Consider the following 8,558-nt stretch of genomic DNA (forward strand, 5'->3'; position numbering starts at 1 on the left):
ATGACTTGGACATAGTGGCCTACTTCTCAGGGCTTAAATGTAGGTGCTTCAGAGATTATTGACGTTTTGGTAGAACACCCTGTAAAGTCATCTGAGAGGTACCAAAGGACTGGAAATCCCCAAAAATAACATCACCATTCAATAAAAGGAATGTAGAAAACAGGAAAATATAGATGAATCAACCATTAAGAAAATATTATAATCCATTATGAAAGAGGGAAAGCCAGGGCATTTAGAATAGTGTAAGAAATTTAAGCAATATCAATATAGTTTTGTGCAAGGGAAATTGTGCCGGAGAGATATGCTGGAGTTCTTTCAGAATATAACAATCAGGGTCGATAAAGGAAAGCCAGTTGATGTATTATATTTAGATTAATGGTCAGCATTTTATTAAAGGCTGAGATAAAAGATTATTATGTGAGATAAGAACATACAGAGATGCAGATAAAGTATTGGGATGGAATAGAATTGTCTAACTATTAGACAAAGGATTGTAGAAATGCACGTATTTTCTGATTGACTGTCAGTAAATAAGGGGATACTATGCAGCTGTTGCTGGGGTATCTGCTAATTATGACCTATATTAATCAAGTTCAAGTTTATTGCCATTCAATTGTACCCACGTATACACCTAAATGAAATATCATTCTTCTGAGGCCAAGGTGCAAAACACAGTAAATATAGTCACACAGCACATGTAGTTACAATCCAGCATATAGAGTCACAAAATAATATTAGCACAAGTTCCTGAGTGGATGGCCTGAAGATTGACAGGTTGATATCAAGTGCGAGGTACATGTTTATGCAAGACAGTATAATGCTACTGGCATGAGTATAATAAAACAAGCAGTCTTATAAATATGTGAAACAGCAGCAATAGAAGATTTAAATGCGTCCAGTGCAGGATGAAAGTGAGCCTGTGAGTTGGGGAGGTGTGGCAGGGCTTTCATGAGGAGTTACACGCGTGCTGGGTGGTAGCAGGGCACTAAGAAGTCTAACAGCCTGGGGAAGAAGCTGTAACCCAACCTGACAGTTCTGGTTCTTATGCCACTGTACTTCCTGCCTGACAGCAGGAGGTCAAAGCCATTGTGGGAAGGGTAGAAGGGGGTTTTGGCAATGCTGGAGGAAGTGTGTATGCCTCTGATATATGCCCCGAATGATGGAATGGGGTGGGGAGGTGGGGAGAGACCCGCTCCTTACTATCCACTGCTGGGTCTGGTGGTGCAGCTGGTCAGGACAGTCATGATGGTGCTCCAGTAGAACTTGGTGAGAATAGGGGGAGATGAGTCTCACTCGCCTCAGTATTTTCAGGAAGTGGAGGCACTGCAGTGTTCTCCTGGCTAGAGAGGTGGTGTTGAGGTGAGATCATCAGTAATGTAAATGATGTCAAGAAAACTGGTGTTCCTGACTCTTTCCACAGAAAGCCAGTGACATGCATTAGGGAGTGGTCAGCCTACACCTTGCTGAAGTCCACAATCATCTCTTTAGTGTTGTCCACATTGGGACACATGTTGTTGCATTTACACCAGTCCACAAGCTGCACTACCTCCTCCCTGTATGCTGTGTCATCAGTGTTGCTGATGAGGACATCCACTGCTCTGTCATCAGTGAATGTAATGATGTGGCTAGAAGCGCATCTGGCAGTACAGTCTTGTGTTTGAGTGCGAACAGCAGTGAGCTCAGCATGCAGCCCAGGGAAGCATTAGTGCTCAGCATGACGGAGCTAGGAATGTTGCTGCCAATACCGATTGTGGTCTCATCGTCAGGAAGTGCAAGTACCAGTTACAGAGGGAGGTGTTGAGACCCAACATGGACAGTTTTCCCTCTAGCTTCTGGGGAATGGAATACTGGGCTTGATGAAAGAACTGAGTATACTGTAGGCAAATTTGCTCATGTTACAAAGGCGGATGCGTAAGCAATGTCTTGATGGACTAAAACTGACAAGCTGTAACTTGGAAATATAACAGTCAATGTATCTGCAAAACTCCCAGAGAGAAAGAGTCAGAATCAGGTTTAATATCACTGGCATATGTCATGACATTTGTTGTTTTGTGACAGCGGTTCAATGGAGTACATAATAAAAACTATAGATTACAATTATGTATATACTGTATATATAAAATAAGTAATGCAAAAAAAGCAAAAAAAAAAGTGAGGTAGTGTTCATGGGTTCATTGTCCACTCAGAAATCTGATAGCAGAAGGGAAGAAGCTATTCCTGAAGTGTTCAGTGTGTGTTTCTAGGGCCCCTGTACTTCCTCCTTGATGGTAGAAATGAGAAGAGGGCATGTCTTGAGTGATTGGATGGATGGATTCTGCCTTTTTGAGGCATCGCCTTTTGAAAGTGTCCTCAGTGTTGGTCTGAGTTTACAACTTCCTGCAGCTTTTTTGGATTCTGTGCAGTGGCCCCTCCATATCAGATGGTGATGCAACCTGTTAGAATGCTCTCCACAGTACATCTATAGAAATTTGTGAGAGTCTTTGGTGACATACCAAGTCTCCTCGAACTCCTAATGGAATATAGCCACTGTTGTGCCTTTTTTGTAATTGCATCAACATGTTTGGCCCAAGATAGATCCTCAAAGGTGTTGACACCAAAGAACTAGAAAATGCTCACCCTTTCCTCTGCTGACCCCTCAGTGAAGACTGGTGTGTGTTCCCTCGACTTCCCCTTCCTGAAGTCCGCAATCAATTCCATTGTCTTACTGACATTGAGTGCAGGGTTGTTTCTGTGACAGCACTCAACCAGCTGATTGAACTCACTCCTGTTGCCTTCTTGCCACCATTTGAAATTCTGCCAACAATAGTTGTGTCATCGGCAAATTTATAGATGCTGTTTGAGCTATGCCTAGACATAGAGTCATCAGTGTAGAGAGAGTGGAACAGTAAGCTAAGTACGCATCCTTAAAGTGTGCCAAGTGTTTATAGAAACATAGAAAACCTACAGCATAAAGCTGTGCCGAACATGTCCTTACCTTAGAAATTACCAAGGGTTACCCATAGCCCTCTATTCTTCTAAGCTCCATATTGTCAGTGAGGAGAATGCAAGAGAATCACACCACCTGACACAATGTTTTGTACTTCTTCAATAGAAAGATAACGAACAATTAATTACAGTTTCCATTGCTATACTCTCTTAACTTTAAGATTTGGAATATACTTAGGTAAATCTACAAAATTACATATTTACAATGGTAGCACATCCTAACCAGCAGAACCCCTTTGAATATTCAATATTCAATATTGGCATCCATTAGTACAAGCTTCAGACACCCAAACTATATCACAAACAAGAGAAAATCTTCAGATGCTGGAAATCCAAGAAACACACACAAAATGCTGGAGGTACTCAGCAGGCCTGGCAGCATCTGTGGAAAAGAGTATACAGTTGCCGTTTCGAGCTGAGACCCTTCCTGGCCTGAAACGTCGACTGTTTACTCTTTTCCATAGGTGCTGCCTGGCCTGCTGAGTTCCTTCAGCATTTTTTGTGTACTATACAAAATATATCCCTTTTGTAACAGTGTTGAAGGATGGCAAGATGAATATGCAACTAACCAGTAAGTTAAATGACAAAACAGATTGGCCCTGAACTGTGCCTTAGATAGACATTTAACAACGTGTAAAAGCAAGAACATTTATCCATAGTCTTCCCCTATGTAGTTTCCATGGGTCAGAATTAGAATTTTCCAATGATTGGTTTCACTAGCCACAAAGCTGGAAGTTAAATTGTGTACAGATTTTATTTCCTGAAGACTGGCTCTCATTTTAGTTCATCCATAGTTGCACCATCTATAACTTGAGGGATCTCTAACAAGCAAGGTGTGAGGACACAAAGGTTAAGTGCGTGGGAGGAAAATGGCAGATGAAGTTTAGTGGGGAAACTGTGAGTTTTTCCAATTTAGAAGAAAGACTGAGAAAACAATTCAAACTGAAGTGGAGTGAGAGTACAGAATGTTACTGTACAAGCTGATCTGGAGTTCAATGCCACTTTGAGAATTACATTTGAAGCATGGCTTAAATGTTATGAAGATATACCAGGTGTTCCCCGCTTTTCAAACGTTCGCTTTACGAAACCTCACTGTTACGAAAGACCTACATTAGTACCCTGTTTTCGCTAACAGAAGGTGTTCTCACTGTTACAAAAAAAGCAGCGCGCGAAAAAAATCAGCGCCTGATACAAGGCAGCGCATGCCCCGAGCAGCCGCTCTCCCCCGGATTCAGAACTGCATTCTCGCCGGCATTGCTTAAACACGTGCCTGTGAGCAGCCGTTTGCAAGATGAGTTCTATGGTATCGGAAAAGCCTGAAAGAGCTCTTAAGAGTGTTACACTTAGCATAAAACTAGACATAATTAAGTGTTTTGATCGTGGTGAACAAAGTAAGGACAAAGTGGGTTTGGCTTGTGGAAGTGAATGAACATGATGTTGAAGAGGTTTTGGCATCCCATGACCAAGAACTGATTGATGAAGAGCTGATGCAATTGGAAGAGGAAAGGATAACAATTGAAACCGAATGAGTAATGATAAAGTACGACTTTAATTTTGAAAGGGTACATCGGTTTAGGGGATATTTGCAGGATAGTTTGAGTGCTTACAAAGAACTGTGTGATAGAAAAATGCGTGAGGCTCAGCAGTCAAGAAAGCCTTCCACATCAGCCACAGCAGACGACGAACCTTGACCTTCGACATCGAAGCCGGCAGTCATAGGAGAAGATGAGCTGCCTGCTCTAATGGAAACAGACGACGAGATGACACCACAGTGTCCCACCACCCCAACACCCAGGCCGTGGACAGATACCGATTCGCGGAGAATGCAGCAGTAGCGAGGAGACACACAACACATCTTTAAGAAAAAGCCAAGATAAACATATTAATTAATTAGGTGCCGCCCGACACATAATTGTCGGCCCAGATTAGAGGCAATGCAATCGGCAATCGGCACTGATCTGGGCCGACAATTACGTGCCGGGCGGCACCTAATTAATTAGCATGTTTATTTCGGCTTTTTTCTTAAAGATGTGTTGTGTGCCTCCCGGCTATCGCTGCATGCTTCGCGGATCGGTATCGGTTCGCTGCCCGGAGGGTGGGGGCCACTGCACCACCCAAACTCCGACGACTCAGTCTAATACACCATCATCAGTGTGCTCTACGCTTTCCCAATTCTGGTAAGTGATAGTACACTGTACATACATTATTTCTACTTTATATCAGCTGTGTATTTTTACGTGTTATTTGGTATGATTTGGCAGCTTCTTAGCTTAAAGGTTACTGGAGAGCGCTTGCGCCGTGTTTTTGCCAAGAGCGCTTGTGTGAGATTTTTGCTATGGAGAACAGTTCAGGCAATGATTGTGGAAAAGTATTTCTACTTTACATAAGCTGTGTATTTATCATATCATTCCTGCTTTTACTATATGTTACTGCTATTTTAGGTTTTATGTGTTATTTGGCATGATTTGGTAGGTTATTTTTGGGTCTGTGAACGCTCATAAAATTTCTTTGCTTCTTCGCTTTACGACATTCCGGCTTATGAACTGTTTCATAGGAACGCTCTACCTTCGGATGGCGGGGGAAACCTGTTCTCACGGTTGAGATTGCCAGTAAAGATGACTTGTGGAAGACAGGCACCTTGCTCCGAAAATTGGGTAGTGCTGAGCATGAGTGTTATTTCAATGTTGTTCTAAGAACCCATGTGACCTACTGTTTGACAAAACTGTCCAACAGCTAACAAGTATTTATAGAGAGAAGTCATCTCTTTTCGTTGCTTACTACCAATGCCTAAAACTTGTTAAACATGATGCCGATGACTTCAGCACATATGCGTGGCATTATGCAAGAAACTGCCAATAGAAAAAACGGATTTGCAGCAAATGCCAACATTTGGAGGATGGCAGAAGTCCCAAAGAAGGCTTTTGTTACCCTCCACTGTGCTCAAGGCCAGTGGAACACAAGGAGAAGAATTTCTTAAAGCCATGGAAATCTACAATAAAATTAATGGTCATGTTCAAGATTGACTTTGCCCCCAAGAGAAGGTGCATCAACATATTTATCAACAATCTGTTAATCAAGTTACAACTCGATACATCGTCAGACATTATCATAATCTCCAAATGTAGATGGCAGGCACTTGGGTCCCAACCAGTCAAATCAACTTATCATTCCAACTGTTGTGCATTGGATGGAACACTAAAGCTGACTGGTAAAATGCTCTGCATGGTGAAGCTGAATGGTAACCAAGTCAATGTATGTGTTACCTAACAGACCAGCCAGATCTGAATGCCCTTGGCATTGTCAGGATGGACAACCTTGATCCCTGGAGCGTCTCCCTGGATGACATGTATAGGAGTAGAATTCTGCCATTTTGCCCATCACGGCTATTTCATCACGGCTGATCCACTTTTCCTCTCAGCCTCAAACTCTTGCCTTCCCCCCGTATTCCTTTATGCCCTGACCAATCAAGAGTCTATCAACATGTACCTTAAATATATATGAAGACTTGGCCTCCACAGCTGCCTGTGGCAATGAATTCCACAGATTCACCACTCATTGCCTAAAGAAATTCCTCCTCAGCTCTGTTCTAAAAAGACAACCCTCTATTTTGATGTTGTGTCCTCTGACCTTAGAGACTTCCTCCATAGGAAACATCCTCTCCTCATATTCTCTTTTGAATCCTTTCACCATTCGATAGATTTCAATAATGTTACCCCTTATTCTTTTAAATTCCCGTGAATACTGGCCCAGCACCATCAAATGCTCTTCACATGACAAGCCACTTATTCCTGGAATTATTTTTGTGAACATTCTTTGAACCCTCTCTAGTTTTAGTACATCCTTTCTAAGATACAGGGCACAAAACTGGACACAATACTCCAAGTGGGGTCTCACCAGTGCGTTTTATAAAATCTCAATATTACATCTTTGCTTTTATATTCTATTCCGCTTGAAATGAATGCTAATATCGCATTTGCCTTCCTCACCACAGACTAAATCTGCAAATTATTCTTCAGGGAATCCTGCACAAAGATTCCCAAATCCCTTTGCACCTCAGATTTTTGTATTTCCTCTTCATTTAGAAAATAGTCAATCCTTCTATTTCTTCTAGCAAAGTGCATCACCATACACTTCCTGACACTATATTCCATCTGCCACTTCTTTTCCCATTCTCCTAGTCTGGCTAAATCCTTCTGTAGCCTCCGTATTTCCTCAAAACTACCTGCCCCTCCATCTATCTTCATATAGTCTGCAAACCTTCCAACAAAGCAATTAATTCCATCATTCAAATCATTGACATACAACGTAAAAAGAAACGGTCCCAGCATTTACCCCTGTGGAACACGACTAGTCACTGGCAGCCAACCAGAAAAGGCTTTCTTTATTTCCACGCTTTTCCTCCTGCCAAACAGCCACTGCTTTATCCATGCTAGAATCTTTCCTGTATTATCATGTTAAGCAACTTCATGTGTGGCATCTTGTCAAAGGCCTTCTGAAAATCCAAGTACACAACATCAACTGATTCTCCTTTGTCTATCTTGCTTGTTATTTCTTCAAAGATTTCCAACAATTTTGTGAGGCAAGATTTTCCCTTGAGGAAACCATGCTGACTATGGCCTCCAAGAACCCTGAAACCACATCCTTAACAATTGACTCCAACATCTTCCCAACAACTGAGGTCAGACTAACTGGCCTATGGTTTCCTTTCTTCTGCCTCTCTCCCTCCTTGAAGAGTTCAGTGACATTTGCAATCTTCTAGTCTTCTGGAACCACTGCAGAATCAGCCACCTCTTTCAGAATCCTGGGGTGCACACCATCTGGACCAGGCGACTTATCTACCTTCAGAGCTTTCAGTTTCCCAAGAGCCTTTTCTTTAGTAATGATAACTTCACACATTTCATGCCTCCTGAGACCTGAAACTTCCACCATACTGCTACTGTCTTCCACAGTGAAGGCTGATGCAAAGTACTTACTCAGTTCATCTGCCATTTCCTTGTCTCCCATTATTATCTGTCCAACATCAATTTTCCAGTGGTCCGATATCCACTCTCACCTTTCTTTTTCATTTTATGTATCTGAAGAACCTTTTGGTATCGTCTATAATATTATTGGCTATCTTGCTTTTGTATCCCATCTTTACCTTCTTAGTGACTTTTTTTAGTTGTCTTCTGCTGGTTTTTAACAGCTTCCCAATCCCCAAACTTCCCACTAATGTTTCCTCTATTATATGCCCTCCCTTTGGCTTTTATGTTGGCTTTGACTTCCCTTGTTAGCCTTGGTTGTGTCCTCTTGCTCTTAGAATGCTTCTTCCTTTTTGGGATGTATATATCCTGTGCCTTCCAAATTGCTTCCAAAAATTCCAGCCATTGCTACTCTGCCTTCATCCTTGCCAGTGTTCTTTTCCAATAAATTCTAGCCAATTCCTCTCTCATGAATCTAATTTTTTTTACTCCACCGTAATACTGATACATCTGACTTTAGCTTCTCCTTCTCATATTTCAGGGTGAGTTGGATCATATCATGATCACTTTCCCCTGAGGGTTCTTTTACCTTCAATTCTGAAATCAATTCCA

Source organism: Mobula birostris, chromosome 4 (assembly GCF_030028105.1).
Source record: "Mobula birostris isolate sMobBir1 chromosome 4, sMobBir1.hap1, whole genome shotgun sequence".
In the NCBI taxonomy this organism is placed as follows: Eukaryota; Metazoa; Chordata; class Chondrichthyes; order Myliobatiformes; family Myliobatidae; genus Mobula; species Mobula birostris.